Source organism: Thermobia domestica, chromosome 8, assembly GCF_964235325.1.
Source record: "Thermobia domestica chromosome 8, izTheDome1.hap1.1, whole genome shotgun sequence".
Taxonomy (NCBI): Eukaryota; Metazoa; Arthropoda; class Insecta; order Zygentoma; family Lepismatidae; genus Thermobia; species Thermobia domestica.
In genome coordinates, this window is record NC_137461.1 from 25,658,613 (window position 1) to 25,678,204 (window position 19,592).

The following is a 19,592-nucleotide window of genomic DNA, read 5'->3' on the forward strand; positions in this document are numbered from 1 at the left end:
TATATTTTTAATTTATAATGATGTGTGCTTTCACTTTTTAATAGTACTTTGTTTTTCATGTAATAATAATGACCAACGATATAAAACCAAGTGAGCATTTTATCGGAAAAGAAAGCTACAAAACGTGAAAGAAGATAAGAGGCAACCGAAGGCTCTAAAAAGTTTCTTTCGAGTGCTGGACAAAATTAGACAAATATTGAGGTGGGGAGTTGTCAATATCAGTCACTGTTAACGAAGCATTTGCAGGTCGACATTCTTTTGAAGCTGACAAATTTATTTTAACCTGATTGCAGTAATTTAATTGTTGAATTAAAATGGAACGATACGGTCATTTCGGTTACGGGTCTGAATTAAATTTCATGTATTTCAAAATTTGTTTGAATATAGTTAGTTTTCACGTGGCATATAAGTATAGAACTTGAAAGGTTATAATCGAAAGCGACGAATGGTCATTTGGATGACAAGTATTTTTTTCAGTACTCTCACTTTCAATCACAGCAGCGTATACAGATGCTCGTTTTATTGACAGATAACAATAATTATTAATCCATTCTCTGCTAATAAATTTAGATGGAGCGATATTTTAAATTAGTAATAATTCTAATGCAAAGTAGAATTTTGATTATTAGTTACTTGTGTTCAGGGATGTAACGACATAGGTGCTACGGATGCGCAAGGGGCCAGGTCGAGACAGAATTTTCCAGACAAAATTCGAGTCGAGACACGGCTCTTCCAATATTCGAGTCGAGCCATCACTTTTACAGCACATTTTCGAGACGAGACAGCCACAAATCTTGTATCGTGCGCATCCCTAATAGATGCAGTTTTCTATTCAGAAAACATCTTCCGGGGGGCACACTTAGTAGGGCCACTGCTGGTACTCTTTTATTTATTATTATATTATAGACGTATTATTTTGAACTTCTCCCGGGGGGAGTGGCCCCCTAAAATATGTGTGGACGAAACACTGAACAGGCAGTCTGAGAGTCTGGATCCCCCAATTAGCATAATTTCAGGGGGCAAATACACAAAATTATTTGCATTTTGTAGTCTCTTCCGAAAAAATCTTCGGACCTCAATGGGTGCATCATTACTTGTGTTTACATTGTGTTACTGTCTGATTTCAAACGTCTATGTTGGAAAGAAACATGAAAGAATTGAAATGAAATGAAATGAAATCTTTAAGTTTTACGTCCCACGATTATACCGGTTAGGCTAAAGGAGACGGTGATGATGAGTAATGAATGAAATGAAGAAAGTGGGAGGAAACGGGAGAACCCCGAGAAAACCCACGCACACGGTGTTTGTCCACCACAAAGTTCACTTGGCGGGGGTTGGGATCGAACCCGGGACCCCAAGCACCAGAGGTGAACGCTCTACCACTGAGCCACCGCGGCCCCATGAAAGAATTGAATTGTTCTATAGGCATAAGGGGCCCTGAAAAGAATTTTTGCGGAGAAACATGATTTTAAAGTTTTGCCACTGATCGGGGACAAATTACATATAAATTAAGGCACACTTTTGTCATTTGTTGTGTATTGAACTAGTTTAACTAAAATTAATAAAGAATTATTTGAAATCAAGTATATCTCAAGAACGATTAAATGGACTAGCTTTGATGGCCATTGAAGATGACATTCTGAATGAAATTGATATGGATGCAATAATAAGAGATTTTGCCAAATTGAAAGCCAGAAAAGTGTCTTTATAACATGAACTTTACAGTAACAAAGAAAACAAGAAATTAAGCTAATTACCATATTTGTATCTCTAGAAAACACTATTTAAATATGCTTTTAATGAAGTGTAAGAGCATATCTCTTTGTCAAAATCAAACCTGTGATAATGTTAGACTTGAAGCTCATTAGTTTTATTCTATTTCGACTTTTATGTTTCAACTGTATTTGTCAAAATACATCTTAGGTATACATTTTAGTTGTTTCCTGTGCTTATTTAATAATAATAATAAAAAGATATAAATTATTAAAACTGGAACTTTGGTCATGATTCATCCACAGTTAATTAGGTTTAATTTTGCCATTTTCCTTTAATGCTCACTGGAAGACTGAATTATTATATATTGAAGAAATTTGTAATTGTAACAATTATCTGAAGAATTTTTGTCCATTACAGCATTCAATTCTTTTATTATCATATAGGCGGGGCGCCTAAATATTATTTGCTTACAGTTACGAAATGTCTACAACCGCCCCTGTTACTGTTATCTATATATCTATATATATATATATATATATATATATATATATATATATATATATATATATAGAGAGAGAGAGAGAGAGAGAGAGAGAGAGAGAGACAAAGTTTTGACTCAGAAAAAGTACTGTTGAACGTACGATGCTACATGGCTCCTGGAGGGTGCACAATTTACCCCTAAAAATGCTTTCGATCACTGAAATAAATTCCTGCCTACGCCCCTGTAAAGCAGTAAGAATGTTAGGTTCTGATCAGGGAGTAATGTCTCCCTGGAGCAACGACAGTTCCCCAGAAATCACACCTCTGATAGGTCCGGATGTGACACCAGTATTTGTGTGTTACCACTCTTCCCTCTCAGTGTACTGAAACTTAAGTCAAAGGAACTGTTCTGAAATCACCGATTCTCTCCTCTGAAACCACATGCGAATGGGGAAGACCTTGGTTATATACCACATCTGGAATATTACTATTTATGTCAGAGATACCGAAAAATATATATTCGACACAAATATAGGATGTTTCAATTTTATTTTATTTATTTTTTGCCTGTCACCCTCCCACTCTGACCTCCATGCCAACCAAGGCTTAACTTCTACCTAAGCAACATCGACAGCGTCACTATTCATCTTCGACCACGAAAACTATGATTTCGATACTAATATTGTTCATATTTGACTACTTTTACATGTCCCTTTCCCCTTATTACGAATGACTTCAGTGTCTCGCCTCACTGGAGCAATTGCAACAAACTTAAGTATAACTATAAAACACCACCTGTAAAATAAATGTGCGGGTGATCTTTTTCGGAGAGGAATTCATTAGCTGCTTTTCCAATGTCGTGGCTTTATTCGCTTCCCATGCTAAAGATTGCCAAAGAGCTCAACTCTATTTCACTACTGTGCTATGAATATAGATTTTAATGGCATTTACTTTACTGAATGCTCGCTTAGGTGTTGCTCCCGTCACAGGAAAAGTGAGATACTGTTATAAATGAGTAGGGATATAAACAAATACGGAAAACTATTAGCAATGACACCACTCGAAATGAGTTGAGTTGAGTTGATTTTAGTTTAGCGTCCCTTTCAGCAGCGAGGCTATATGAGACGTGGACCTACTGATTAACGTGGAATCCGAACCACATGAGCTCCCGCCGGGAATCGAACCCGGGTCTCCCACGCCAAAGGCGCGTACGCTAACCGCTTAGCCACGGAGGAGCTCTACCACTCGAAATGAGTTTTTGCAATATAATGAGGCAGTATTTTATTCGAATGTGAAGGAAATCATTGCATAAATTGTCCCTTCCCCTCCTTAGAAGTCTAAGCTACAATACGTATCTAATAATTTGGAATTAGAAATATATGCATCGAGTTTCATATCCTTAACTTTAAGGTGTCCTGAGTTAAGTAAATGAATAAACTTCCTGTTAACGAAAGAGTAAAGCTTTGGGCTTTAATAGTATCGGGAGTGTAATTATGCATTTCAATGACCCCGAAAGCTATTAAATAGACACTCATATATTTCAATTAGGAATTTTTAATTATCACCCCTCCTATTAAACCTCCATGCAGATAATGCTAAAATTTGACGTGAACGATATAGAGGGTATCATACATAATTCATGCACTCAAAAGCTATGGATTTAACATTAATATCGTTCATTTTCGATTATTTTTACATGTTCCTGTGTCTCCCATGATAGAACTAGAGGTGATACGGGTTTCGATTCCCGTCAGGAGTCGTGTGGTTCGGGTTCCACGTTAAGTCGTAGATGCACGTCTTGTATAGAGTAGTAGCTGAAAGACACGCTGAATTCTATATCACCTCACCTCGTGACATATTCTACGTTTGCATAATTTCTAAACCACTTTTCTTTCTTTCAATCTCCTCCTTCCTCTTAGGACACGCATGGGTTCAAACAGAAACATTCTTCACGGTTGGAGGACGCAAGGCTACTGTACCATACGCGTACAACCCTTATGGGACTAGGTAGTGAGTTGCGCAGTTTGAGTAGCACACACGAATAAACCACGCTTACATTTATTATATATAATTAATAATATCTCATATTAGGACTTACTCTGCACGTCAAACTTTTAACATATGTGACTTTTTAGATTCTGTTCTTCTTCTACTTTATTATTATTATTATTATTATTATTATTATTATTAATATCATTATTATTATTATTATTATTATTATTATTATAGCTATATGAAGCAATTGTCTCGGCAAACTTGGTTAATACACACCATTCAGCAACCGGTAGTTGTAGAAATCTGGCTTTTCCAACAGTAGTTGTTAGCTCAATCGGTATAGCGCTGAGCCATGGATTCAAGGGTTGCGAGTTCGAATCTAGTCTAAGTCAAAAGATTTTTTTCCTGATATAATTCTTGAAATGGGAATGTTTCTCTCTCCACCTTTATCTCGTAATTCAGAATAGAGATGTTTGGATGCGAAAGAAAAAGTATACTAGAATATAAGAAAAGAGAGGTAATTTACATGATTCCTTTTGCAATTTTTAACTATATTTTCACCTATCTAGGACGTTTCTAAAAAGTTCAGACTTCTAGAGCTCCTTTTCGCTCTCTTATGTGTCCTTTAATTAATTTCTACAGTTACTTAGTGAATCACATATACATATATTACAGATGTCGTATCTCTTTCTCTTCTCTCTACATCATGTCTGGAGATGAATGTTTTGACAATAGGTTACAAACACGATTTTAAAAAATAATACGATCTGCGATATCAGTGATACATATTGTGGTGTTTAACTTAACATATAAAACAATAAATAGAAAAACTGAGAATACGAATCTTTTCGTGCACTGATGCTTCAATAACAGTGAACTGATGCTTCAAATCTGTGTCTTCACTCCCTTCACCTATGTTAATTCCCTAGTCAAAATAAAAACTCTTCAAAATTAATCACAAATTCTTATACAACCATCCCTTCCTTGGAGTACTGCGCGGTCACATACCCGTCACTGCGATGTAAAGGCACTTATGGCGACGAGGATACAAACAATATGATATACAGATTTACTACCAACCAACAATTTTATTTTTTCATATTTTTGAAAGTGTTAACAGGTCTCAAACATTATTTTCAAACAAACAATCAGATGCTAGTAAAATCAAGCATTTACATATTCCACACAATTATTGTATCCTCGTCGCCAAAAGTGCCTTTAAATCGCCGTGACGGGTATGTGACAGCGCAGTACTTTTAGGAAGGGATGGTTGCATAAGAAATTGTGAATAATTTTGAAGAGTTTTTATTTTGACTAAGGAAATAACGTATGTATAAGGAGTAAAGGAACAGATTTAAAGCATCAGTACACTGTCATCTCTGAAAAGATTCGTATTTTCAGTTTTTCAGTTTATTATCTTCTATGTTCAGTTAATAACTGCTAACAATTGCTACTAGCGCATGTCACTCTTCAGGAATTTACTACGACATGTTCGCAGGACACTTTTCTAAGTCCTAAATGTATGCGTCAATAATTTCTTTCGTCTCACTGTCCTTATTGCAGAATGGAAACTGATTACGCTGAAAGTGAATATGTTTCGGTGTCGTAAAGCAAGGTCCGTAATAAATGTAAATAAGGTTCTTCTTATTAAAAAAAACACAGATGTATTTATTGTTTGTATTGCACAATATAATACAGTAGCTAAGCAACATGATAATCCTTAACACCAGCAAGATTTTTCCAACAGGAGGGGGGTGCAAAAGGCCGATATAGAGTTTTTCGATTTATTGCGCTATATATATTAAGTTAAAATTCATAATATTTGTAATTGATAGCATATATCGTCTTACTTTTTAAAATCGCCACTGTAGCCTATTAGTCAGAACATTCATCTCCAGACATGATGTAGAGAGAAGAGAAAGAAAGAGATATGATCAGTAGTGTAACTAATTTTCCTGCGCCAGGGATCGATTAATAATCGATTTACTCATACCCGCCGCCTGCCCCACGCATTTCAGCTGCTGCGGTATATATATGGTTCTATGTCAGAAGGGCAAGATGAAAGGGCCGGACAGAAAGGACAGAAAGGCCGGAGTCAAAACAGGAACGATCAAAAGGACCCGCGACATAAGAGCTCAAGGCAAAACGGACCCGCATCAAACGGGCCTTGTTAAAAGGACCCTACGTCAAATGGACCCGTGTCAAAACGAGCCCCGCTACAAAAGGGCCTCAGTCAAAAGAAACCTGCTCAAAAAGTCTCCGAAACAAAAGTGCCCGAGTTAAAACGGCCCAGCGTCAAATGGGACCGGGTCAAAATAGCTCCGAGTGAAAAGAGCCCGGGTTAAAAGGGCCCTGGTAACTGCCTCCGCGACAAAACGCCCCGAGTAAAACCGGCCCCGGGTCATAAGCTCTCTGCGCCAAAGGAGCCCTGTGCCAAAAGAGCCAGAGTCAATACAGCCTCGCATCAAAGGAGCCGGGTCAAAAGGGCACGGGTCGAAACAACGCGTAACAAAAGGGCCCGAGTCAAAACGGACCCGAGTCTAAAGGGACTGGGTCAAAAGGTCTCCGCGACAAAAGACGGGAGGCGAATCTACCCCGCATCAGAAGTGTCCGGTTCAAAAGTGCCCTGCGTCAAAAGAACCCGGGTCAATAGGACCCCGACTCAAAAGGTCCTGGGTCAAAAGAATTTCGTGACAAAAAGACTCGAGTAAAAAGGTTCCTGCGTCAAACGTGCCAGAGTAAAAACGCCCTCGCATTAAAAGAGCGTAGGTTAAGATGTCTGCGAGTCAACAGGGCTCGGGTAAAAGAGCCCCGAGTAAAAACAGCCTGAGCCAAAAGATATCCGTGACAAAACGGCCCTGCGTCAAACGGGTCCGAGTCAAAACGGCCCCGCGTCAAAGGGTCCCGCAACAAAAGGGCCCTAGTTCAAAAAGGCCGGGTCAAAAGGACCCGCCTCAAAGGGGACCGATCTAAACAGCCCCGCTACAAAAGAGCCCGAGTGAAAAAGATCCCGTGTCAAACAGGCCTGGGACAAAACTCTCCGCGAAAAAAGGGCCATAGTCAAAACGATCCCGCGTCAAAAGGTTCTTAGTCCAAAGGGCTCGAGAAAAAAGGGCCCTGTATCAAAAGAGTACGGGTCAAAACGACCCCGCCTCAAAAGGGCCCAGGTCAAAACAATCCGGCGTGAAAAAGGCCCGAGACAAAATTATCCCGCCTAAAGAGGCAGGAATAAAACGACCCATCGTCAAAAAGGTCTGCGTCAAACGGGTCCAAGAAAAGGCAGCCCCACGTCAAGAGAGCCCAGATCATAATGTCTCAGTGTCAAAAGGGCCAGGGTAAATGACCACCGCGACAAAAGGCCCCAAGTTAAAACGGCCCCGGGTCATGAGATCTCAGTGACAAAAGGGAACTGAGCCAAAAGGGCCCGAGTCAATACGGGCCCTGGTCAAAAGGGCCCGGGACAAATTGGCCCTGGGTCAGAAAAGACCGGGTTATAGGAACGGCCTCTAAAGGGCACAAGTGAAAAGGACCCCGCAACAAAAGGGCCCGAGTCAAAAGGACCGGTTTCTAAAGGGCAATGGTCAAAAGAGCGAAGCAACGAAAAGGCCTGAGTCAAAATGGCCCAGCGTCAAAATTGTACGGGTCAAAAGGGACAAAGTTAAAAGGCCCGGTGTCAAAAGAGCCTGGGTCGAAAGGAACCCTTCTCAAAAGGACCCGAATCAAAACGGCCCAGTGTGAAAAAGGTCTGGGTATAAGGGTATCAACGACCAAAGGGAACGACTCAAAACGACCCCGCGTCAAAAGGGCTCAATTTAAAAAGAACACCGGTCAAAAGTATCCCGCCTCAAAAGGGCCCGGGTCAAATCGGAAGAGCGTGAAAAAGTTCAGGTCAAAATCGTCCTGCGACAAAGAGACCGGCGTAAAAAAGAACCTTGTGTTAAGAGAGCTCGAGTCAGAAGGGCTCTATGCCAAACGGACTGTGCCAAAAGGGGCCCCGCTACAAAAATGCCCGAGTCGAAAAGGTCCGGGTCTAAAGCTCTTTGCAACAAACGTTCCCGGATCAAAACGGCCCCGCGTTAAAAGAGCTCGTGTCAAAAGTGTTCTGCGACAAAAAGACCCGAGTCAAAATGGACCTGTGTCAAACAGGCCCAAGTAAAAAGGGCTCCGCGTGAAAAGAGCCCAGGTCAATAGGGTTCGGATAAAAGAACCCCCGACAAAAGGCCCGGGTTCAAAATATCTCTGCAATAAAAGGGCCCGAGTCAAAAGGACCTGTGTGAAAAAGTCTCCGCGACAGAAGGATCCGAGTCAAAATGGCTTCACGTTTAAAGGGCCCAGGTTAAATGGGCTTGAGTTAAAAGGGCCCTGCGTCAAAAGAGCCCGGCTCAAAAGGATCCCGCGAGAAAAAACCCGAGTCAAAAGGTTACTACGTCAAACGGACCCGAGAAGAAACGGCCCCGCGTTAAAAGAGCGCAAGTCAAAAAGTCTGCAGGTCAAAAGGGCCTAGCGACAAAAGGCCCCGAGTAGAAACGGCCCCGCGTGAAAAGGAGCCGAGTCAAAAGACCCCGCGACAAATGGTCCCTACTTCGAAAGAGGCCGGGTCAAAAGGATGCAACTCAAAAGGCACGGTTCAAACCAGCCCTGCTAGAAAACAGCCCGCGTAAAAAGGTCTCCGCGACAAAAGTACCCGAGTCAAAACGATCCCGCGTGAAAAGGGCCCGGGTCAAAACAGCCCAGTGTGAAATGCCCAGGTCAAAAGTCTCCGCGAAAAAAGAGTCCAAGTCAAAATGACCATGCGTCAAAATGGTACGGGTCGAAAAGGCTTGAGTTAAAAGTTTCCGGGATAAAACGATCAAGCGTGAAAAAGACCTGGGTCAAAATGGTCCCGCGACAAAAAGAACCAAGTCAAAAGAGCCCTACGTCAAACGAGCCCGAGTATAAACAGCCCCGCGTCAAGAGAGCCTAGAAAAAATAAAGAAACATTCGCAATAATGTTACCTCGCTGGTTTTGAATGCTTAAGGCACCGGCTGAGAGTCACGCGGCTGAGCGAATGTAAAAAAAAGAGCACAGGTCAAAATGTCTCCTGGTCAAAAGGCCCAGCGAGAAAAGTCTCCGAGTCAAAAGATCTCCGCAACAAAAGGGCCAGAGTCACAACGGCCCCGCTACAAATGGATACGAATCAAAACAGCCCGCGCCAATAGGGCTTGGTGAAAGGGCCCCGCGACAAACGGGCCCTACATTAAAAGAGCCCGGGTCAAAAGGACCCGCCTCTAAAGGACACGGGTGAAAATAGCCCCGCTACTAAAAGGCCAGAGTCCAAATGGCCCCCACGTCAAAATTGCCCGGGTCTAAAGGAATCGAGTTAAAAGAGTCCTGCGTCAAAGCAGACTGGGTCGAAAGAACCCTGCCTCAAAAGGGCCCGAGTCTTACGGCCCAGCATGAAAAAGATCTGGCCGTAAGTGCTCCGCGACAAAAATGCACGAGTCAAAATGGCTCCGCGTCAAAATTGCCCGGGTCAAAAGGAATCGAGTTAAAAGAGTCCTGCGTCAAAGCAGACTGGGTCAAAAGAACCCTACCTCAAAAGGGCCCGAGTCTTACGGCCCAGCATGGAAAAGGTCTGGGCGTAAGTGCTGCGCGACAAAAATGCACGAGTCAAAATGGCCCCGCGTCAAAGTTACCCGGTAAATACGGTTTCACGTGCAAAAAGCCTGAGATCAAAGTAAGAGTGAAAATCAGGTATGCACGAGGGGATAATATCCCCTTCGTAGGTTGAAGTGATTGTGCAAAAGAAGGAGAAACATCTGTAGTTATTATTAACAAATAGTAAATTTGAATGGTGATATTAATTTTGTTAATTGTTTTGCAACAATCTCTATCGCTTCTCCATCAAAGTTCGCTTGCTCTTCCGACTTTCTGAATCAAACCTTATCTATTATTGACTTTCCCCTTAGGTCTAAAATTCCATTTCCACCCCTGGATCAAAGTATAGAATGAAAAATATTCTGTGGAAAAGATTAGTTTAATGTTGCTCTGAGAAGACATATGTGGATCTCTATACAGGGCATTGGGACAGAACAATAATATAGAGTTTTTCGATTTATTGCCCTATATATATTAAAAGTCATAGTTTATCATTGATAGCGTATATCCTCCTACTTTTTAAAATTGCCACAGTAGCCTATTAGTCAGAACATACATCTCCAGATATAATGTAAAGAGAAGAGAAGGAAGGAGATATGCCCAGTGGCCTAACTAGTTTTACTGTGCCCTGGATCGATTAATTCCATTGGTGATCGATTTGCTCATACCCTCCTGCCCCACGCATTTCAGCTGCTGCGTTATATATATATATATATATATATATATATATATATATATATATATATAAGGTTTGTCCGGAAAGTAATAGGACTGAGTCGATTTAAAAAAAAAATATTCAGCCAATCGTTACAATTCTTTGAAAACTTTCAAAATAGGCTCCTTCTGTGTCGATGCAGCGCTGCCAGCGCGATTTCCAAGCGTTGAAGGCGTCACGGAAGTCATTCTCCGGAATAGCCTTGAGAGCCGCGGTGCAAGCTGCTTGGATCCCCTCTGTCGTCTCAAAATCCTTGCTTTTCATCGGGCGTTTCAGGCAAGGAATCAAAAAGAAGTCCGGGGGGCCACATCTGGGCTGTAGGGCGGCTGCGGAAGAGTTGGGTTGCCGGCCTTGGTCAGGTAGCTGTTCACAAGAAAGGCGGTGTGAGCCGGAGCGTTGTCGTGGTGCAGCTTCCAGTCAGCTCCGATGTCTGGTCGAACCCGATTGACCCTTTGTTTGAGTCTCTTGAGCACTTCCACGTAAAACTTGGCGTTGACGGTTTGTCCAGGAGGAACAAATTCATATGGGACGAAGCCTTTGATGTCAAAAAAGACAATGAGCACCGTTTTCACTTTGGATTTGCTCATTCTTCTCTTTTCGGGCGAGGAGACGCCGGCGTGTGCCACTCGGAAGATTGCCTCTTTGTCTCGGGATCATACTCAAAGATCTGTGATTCGTCACCTGTGATTAGTTTTTTCAAAAATGGGGGGTCACTTTCACATATGTTCAAATTTTCTAGGCACAATTCCACTCGTCGCAATTTCTGGTCGTCAGTGAGCACTTTTGGGACAAACTTCGCGAACACCTTGCGCATGTTCAAATGCTCCGTCACAATTTCATGAACCACAGTTTTTGGTAAATTTAACATCTGGGCGATCAAACGAATACTTAGTCGACGATCTGAGTTCAATACTTCGCGCACACGAGTCACATTGTCGGTGTTTGTCGAAGTCGAAGGTTTTCCAGCACGGTCTTCATCGGCGACCTCTTCCCGGCCCTCTGAAAAGGCCTTGTGCCACCGAAACACACCACTTATTGCTAAAGCATCATCTGGATAAGCCTGCTTGATCATATCAAACGTCTCTGTCGCAGATTTACCGAGTTTAACACAGAATTTAATCGCGTATTTCTGCTCTAACGAACGCTGCATTTTCGGCTTGCACCACTCACAGAAACACGTATCGCGAAAAAGCCTGTCCTGACTCTCCGTGTGCTCGGAGACAACTGACCAGCCGATCGTTCGTTAGCTAGGAACGCCCTCTACTGGATTCAGTCAGTGCGCGCACGCTCCGAAGTACAGTCATGGCGAAATAAAATCAGTCCTATTACTTCCCGGACAAACCCTGTATATATATATATATATATATATATATATATATATATATATATATATATATATATATATATATATATACTAACAGTATACAAAGTTATTTTTATTAAGAAATCTAAGTTTTTACTTATCTTTTTCCTAAGTTATCACTACATAATTAACTCGTAACTACTATCGTGGGGGATCAAATTTGACCTCCGCAAACACATTTCTAGCTGTGGACAATATATATATATATATATATATATATATATATATATATATATATATATATATATATATATATATATTGTGTCACTGAGGCTTCAGTCGTCTATTCTCAGTTGATCTTGCTAGGGGGCCGCGGTGGCTCAGTGATAGAGTATTCACCTCTGGTGCATTGGGTTCTGGGTTTGATCCCAGCCCGCGCAAAGTGAACCTTGTGCTGGATAAACACTGTGTGCGTGGGTTTTCTCGGGGATCTCCAATTTCGTCCCACTTTCTTCATTGCACCATTTCATTCATTTCTCATTATCATTTCTCATTATCCTCCTTTAGCCTAGCCGGCATAATCGTGGGTCGTAAAACTTAACGGTTGAATTTTTTCAGTTGATCTTGATATTTCGTGGCGACTTGTTTTTCGTGTCCATGCACTTTGTTGTTTCGATAGTTTCGGACCTCTGGGGTCGAAATTTTCCCCCGGATAGTACTTGCGCTATACGTTTCCTGCATTACATTTTTTGTGTGGTTTTCTTGGGGAGTGTTACGGAGATGTGTGCAGAACTCGGAACTGGCAGATTTTGCAGAAGGTGGTTTCTTGCAATTTTCTATAGAATACTGGACGTTGCATGCTTAAATAGCCTTGTTCTTTTACCATCTTTCCAACGAACCAAGAAGACTTCAGAGACGAGACTTCATGAGTATTACGATGACTCTCGCTCAAGATCATCTAAAAGTAAGGGGCGAATGCGGGACACTTTCTCGTAGGCTTCGGCAGTCATTGTTACGACTAACTGATAGGAACATCAATGAAGACTGTCCGCAAACAGATTCTCCAGCTAAAAGAAGATGTGCTATTTGTCCTCGAATTGATGACATAAAACGTTCTTGGATTTGTTCTATGTGCAACCGAAATGTGCATAAGGGTCAATAAAGAAAAATCGCTATATGTACTGACTGTCAGTAGAAGAACTAAAGTGTCTATATTTGTTCTGTGTCTAATGGATATGTGATTAAGACACATTTAGGGGACGTCCACATATTACGTAACGCGGCAAGGAGGGAAGGGGGTTCGGCCTTGCGTTATGAAGAGTGATAAGGGGGAGGAGGGGCTTTAGGTCTTCCCTACGTAACAGTTTTTCTGCTGTATTTATTATTTTTATTCTCAGATTTATATGCAATCTTTTAAACAAATAATTTTATTGTTTGTTTCTTTTTTATAAATTAGCTAGAATACCCGTTTTTCATACGGGGAGAATACGTTTCATTTTGGATATATAGGGCACCAAAACTGTCACCATCAACTTACCGACTCCAAAAACTATGGATTCGACACAAATATCGGTCATATTCGATCACTTTTATATATCTCCCCTTCTTCAAGTTGTATTGCCAAATTTTAATTTAAACGGCATCGAAAGTGTTACTGTTCATCTCAGCGACCCCTAACACCTTGGTCTCGACTCTAATATCAGTCATTTTCGAACATTTTGTATATGTCATTCTCCACTTTACCCAAGTTGCGGGGTGAATTTTATTTAAACTGCATCGAAAGAGTCACTGTTTATCTCAGCGAGGCCGAAATTTATGCATTTGACACTAACATCGTTCATTTTCAATCATTTATTATATATTCCCCCTCCCCCAAGTTGCACCTTCAAAGTAAAATGATAAAAAAAACATCCCAGGTCAGAACTTCAACTATGTTGAAAATTTGAACGAGATCGGTCGGGTGGTTAAGAGTTATTAAGTTACAAACATAGTCACTTTCATTTTTATATATATATATATATATATATATATATATATATATATATATATATATATATATATATATATATATATATATACACGAGGGTTGGAACTTAAGTAGTGGCAACACTGCTGTGGAGACACTATGCAATGAAATGTACTAGTGGCGCTGATAGCGCACGTTGTTGACATATCTACCTAACCTCAGAGCAAATAGACTCGCCCGTCCCACGTCACTGGCAGGCGCACAAGTGAGGGAAGCACAAATCACTTGTGAGCAAGCGGTCTAACGTAAAGGTGTCAAATTCGCTAGCGGACAGTGGACAGTGATCCACGCCTGACGATTAGTGAGCTCGTCCACGAAACCGGATTAGCGCGTAAGACTGTGCTTCGCATTCTGAAGGAACGCCTGGGCATGCGCAAAACTGCATCACAATGGGTTCCGCATGAGTTGATGGAAATGCAAAAATGGATGCGTTACGAAGCTGCTCAGACGCGCTTGGAGCGGTATGAGCGCGAAGGCGAGGCTTTCTTACGCCGTATCATAACACTGGATGAGACATGGGCCAGATCTTACGAGCCAGCACTGAAACGCCAATCCAACGAATGGCGTCATTATGGGTCGCCGCGAAAGTCGAAAGTGCGTCAGAGCCCCAGTGTGGTGAAAGTTATGGTGTGTTATCCTAACGCATTACGTTCCTCCAGGGCAGACCGTCAATGCCCTAATCCGGTTTCGTGGGCGAGCTCACGAATCGTCAGGCGTCGATCACTGTTCACTAACGCGGCAACAGCTTGCACTTCTTCAGAGACGCTAGGACGACCTGCCCGATGCATGTCCGCCACAGTTTGCCGACCTTCGTTAAGGTTTTTACCCACCGTGCCACTGTTCTGTACGCCAATGCCGATTCCCCACACGCCTCTTGAAGCCCTTGATGATACTGTCGTGCTGTACAACCTCTGGCACATTCAATCTTGATCCAAGTCCGTTGTTCGTGTTTCGAAAACATAGTGACACCTTTACGTTAGACCGCTCGCTCACAAGTGACTGTGCTTCCCCTTCTTGTGAGCCTGCCGGTGACGTGGGACGGGCGAGTCTACTTGCTCAGAGGTTAGGTAGGTATGTTAACAACGTATGCTATCAGCGCCACTAGTACATTTCATTGCATAGTGTCTCCACAGCTGTGTTGCCACTATTTAAGTTCCAACCCTCGTATATATATATATATATATATATATATATATATATATATATATATATATATATATATATATATATATATATATATATATCGATATAGATAAATAAATATTCCTATTGTTTTGGAAAATTGCGAACTATAGCCTATATAAATTGAATCATACAGAAGAGATTCGAAGACGCACTAGACACCAGCGTAAATGGTGGCGAATCCTGTATGTATTACAATACAATAAAACTCCGTTTTGTGGCTATCGCAGCATTGAATTTAGGGAACACACGCTTTTCCGGAGTTAGTTGTTAGTGATCGTAACCACCGCCTGAAAATGCTCTCATGTTCCCACTAGTATTGCTATTTCTGAGAATGTTATCTAAAACCTTTGATTTGAATCATTACTCACTCTATTCTTCTAAGGGGTTTTGCATAGGAAACAGAAGAAATTCTTTTTCGTGAAATTATATTTTCCGCGATGGAACGATCCAGGATTTGTAGATCAAAATAAGATATTAAAAAAGCTAATTCGTCGGATATTATCTCGTACTAAATTGTTGATTTTTGAATTTGAATATTTCTGAAGAAATTGAGTTTATTCGCATTCTCGCACTGATTTAGAACAAGAAGAATATGAAAAGAGGTAAACTGAAGTCCTAAGTCCAAAAAAGATGCTCGAGAGCTTCTTCACAAACGAGATGTTCCTGCTTCTTCACATGCGCAGCCACTTTGAATCTGTGGTCGACGAGGAAGGCAACTTTGCATCGTCGAAACTGGCGAATTTCAAATGCACGAAGCATCGTGGATCCCTGAAAAAGAGATCGATGTTAGTTCTTCAGATCCTGTTCCACCTTCATCTTCCTTGTCAGTACGAGGGTCACTACGAAAGTTTTCAGATGTGAAATAACTTACTTAAAATCAATTTAACACCTACATTTTCTCAAAGTATTCACCATTACACTGTACACACTTTTGCATCCTCGAAAGCTACTTTTGGAAGCAGTGTTGCCAGCCTTTTTCTTCAAGTGTTGAAAGTTCGTTCTCGTAAGCCACTACAGGTTCTTCAGGGCTGCAAAATCTCTTCCGACGCAAGCGATCTTTGATCCTGGGGAACAGAAAAAAATCACACGGGGCCAGGTCAAGGCTATATGGCGAATGAGACATAAGTTTGACCTCCCTAGCTTCTAAAATCTGAATTGTGATATTGACCGTGTGTGCGGACGCGTTGTCATGATGAAGCAGGATCCCACGCAATCCAGTTCTTGGACGCCGTTCCCGAAGCTTCTGGAACACTTTTGTTAGGCAAACAGTAGTGTACCATTGAGCAGTAACAGTCCTTTGTTCTTCAAGTGGAACAGTTGCAACATGGCCAGATTTGGAGAAGAAAGTTGCGACCATATTCTTCTCCACACTTCGCGGTCGTTTCACTTTCGTGGGTGGATTTCGTCTGGAAAGATCCAAACTGTAGACTGGCGTTTATTTTCAGAGTCAAATTGATAGATCCAAGTCTCATCACCAGTAACAATGTCAGAGACGCGTCGAGAATTGCCTCCATCAAATCTTGCAAGCATTTCTTCACACCATTACACACGCATGCGCTTCTGCTGTTCAGTCAAAGTGCGCGGCACCCAACGAGATGAAACCTTCATGAACCGAAGATGAACATGAAGAATTTTTGTTACTGCTGGCGATCCAATGTTCACTGTAGATTCAATGTCGTTGAAAGTTGTTCAAGGATTTTCTCGAATCATTTGTTCCACAGCGGCAATGTTTTCATCTGACACAACTTTTGCAGGACGTTCAGCTCTCTCTCCATCTTTAAGCGATGTCCGGCCTCTTCTGAATTCACCAAACCACAGAAAAATTGTAGCACGGGAATTAGCAAGGACCCCAAATGCCCTCTGCAAACGGTCAAGGCTTTGTGTCTCGTTCAAACCACTTTTGAAATCGTAAAGGATCATTGCCCGAAAGGGTTCCCTTTCGAGCTCCATTCTAGACAGCCGAATACTGCTCACATCAACAAACAAGTGAAGGCGATACGCCGTTGAAACCTGCTTCGCTTCTTTGCTCTGGATAACACTACCGAACGCAATTGTTGGAATTCAAATACTGTGCCACAACAATGCGTATCTCAAAACTTTCGTAGTGACCCTCGTTGTCATCATCTGACCGAAAAGGACCGTGTCCTTGGGAAACGACAGTATGCAGTTTTGAAGAATTAGGACTGTTAATTAAGCAATCTTATGGGGTTAAAATATTATTACCATCCTACCATTTTCTAATACGTACCGGTACTTTGATTTATTAGTGAAAAATACTACAAATATATTCAGAAAAAGAGCATTCTGTAATAAAATTTCTGCTATTAAAAATAGTTTTTATTATAATAACTCCCAAAATAAGGAAAATTGGTGAGAAAACAAAAATCCAAAAGTGTTACGTAACGAACGGGGGAGGGGTTCAGCCTTGCATTACGAAGTGTGACAAGGGGGAGGGAGAGGATAAAAATTGGTCAAAAGTAGCGTTACGTAATATGTGGACGGCCCCTTAAGACTAATCATTGTGTGTATTGGTAGGTAGCCGTAGCCAGCCCAAAAATATGAGGGGGCGGTAGAAGTTAGGGGGCCGATCGAACCATATTATATTTCATCATTATAGTATAGCAGTTCATTTGCAAGCCTACCGTGAATATTTTAGGGGGCATACGCAGGGTGGGTCCTGGGGTCCGCCCCCCGAAATCCCGACTTTAAAAAAATGTAATCTACTTTTAGGGGCAATTTTAGAAATTTTCATATAATTTAGCCTCAAATTGTATTTGAACCCCTCCAAAACGCTTTACGCCCCTCCCGAAATAAATTTCTGGGTACGTCCCTGTTAGGGGGAACAATAAAACTTTAGGGGGGGCCGGCACCCTAGTTCCCCTGTGGATACGGGCCTGCAGCCAAGCAACTAATCAAACTCAAAAGCATCAATTGTCAGCTTTTTGAATGACAAGTTACATTTTCTCAGCACTAATAATTGAATGCTTTTTTACATAAAAATAAGTTTATTTTCATACTTTATTTTCGGATAACAAAAAAATTTATTTCATTTAAGTATGTTCTTTCGCTTCGTAATAATCTATTACCAAAAGACCATTAGTCAAAAATATTTTGAAAATATCTTTTGTCCCCAAAACTAGTTAAGTCCATTAAAGTATAGCACTAGTAAACGGTCCACAATCAACTGTCAATGATAACACGTATTAACATATTTTAATTTCAAAACAAATAATGGTGTTAAATCTGACCTCACGATAGTACTTATGCAGTATAAAAATAAGGATATTAGTAAAGAGTTAATATGAATTATGTTAATAGGAAATTAAATTAAAAATAGTTTACTCTACATAATCTAATATTAGAAAAATAATGATAATAATAAAATAAAATAATGCAATAATAAAAAGATGGTAATAAAAAGTTTTTTATTGTAATCCTGGATTCTCTCGTGTTGAACAACATTGCTTTCCTCAATGCAGCCTCCAGAAGGGCGATAAATACGTATTATGAAGCACTCCAGTTCACATTTTTGGTTAGCCAACCACATATCAAGAAATGTCTCAAATTTATTTTTCAGACCTGCCCCCCCCCCTCAAAACTTCCTGGATCTGTCCGTGATATCGGTTGTTGCCAATTAACTGATAATAGTCATAGCGTACCTTTTGAAATGTTTTCAAATGCTCTTTGCATAAGGAACAGTTTTCCGTATTCTTTATTTTTTCTTTTCTTTTCTTTTCTTTTTTTCGCCCTTTTACTGTGCTGGAAAGGGACTCCATGAGCAGTGTTTGGCACACGACCCACTCGGGAGAGTAATGCTCCCAGAAGTACGTTTTTTTCGCGCGCTAATCTAGCCAGCTGTTCTAAACGCTATCCTAGCCAGTTGTTTTAAGTTGGTCAGAAAATTTATATCATGGAGTACAAGGGAACAAAACGAGCCCTGCGGGGTTTCTAACACGTTCCTACTACTATTACTACTTATCTGCACAAAAGTAAGTAAATCACTTTTTTGAATATTATTTTCATATTATTTTAATTTATAAAGTGTTATAAAAACATTTTAAAAATGTAAAAAGAAAAAAACCTCGAGACGGGTTTGAACTCACGCCAAAATGGACTTTCATTAGTAGCATATAGCGCTAGCCCACTCGGCCACGAAGACTGACAACAACAATTATTTGATTTCTGCTTTTTAAATGCAACGTGGCAAGAAATTTATAACACCAACCAATCAGAACTGTGTTTCTCGTTCGTACTTCCGAGAGCATTACTCTCCTGATCTATTCCTTTTGGCACAAGCTATGTGCGAGCAGCTCTGAAGTTGAATGTTTCAAGGCCAAGGCCACCAACACATTTTGATAAGTATACACTGTCGCGTGATTCACCCTTAGGGAGTGAGTATGCCACAGCAGTTGCATTGTGTGTTTCCGTATGATACTGAGATATTTCTTTGGCAGGAAAATAGTTTTGTATGGAACCAAAGACGACTGAATATAAAAACATTTAAAAGTTATACTCGGCCTGCAAGACTTACATG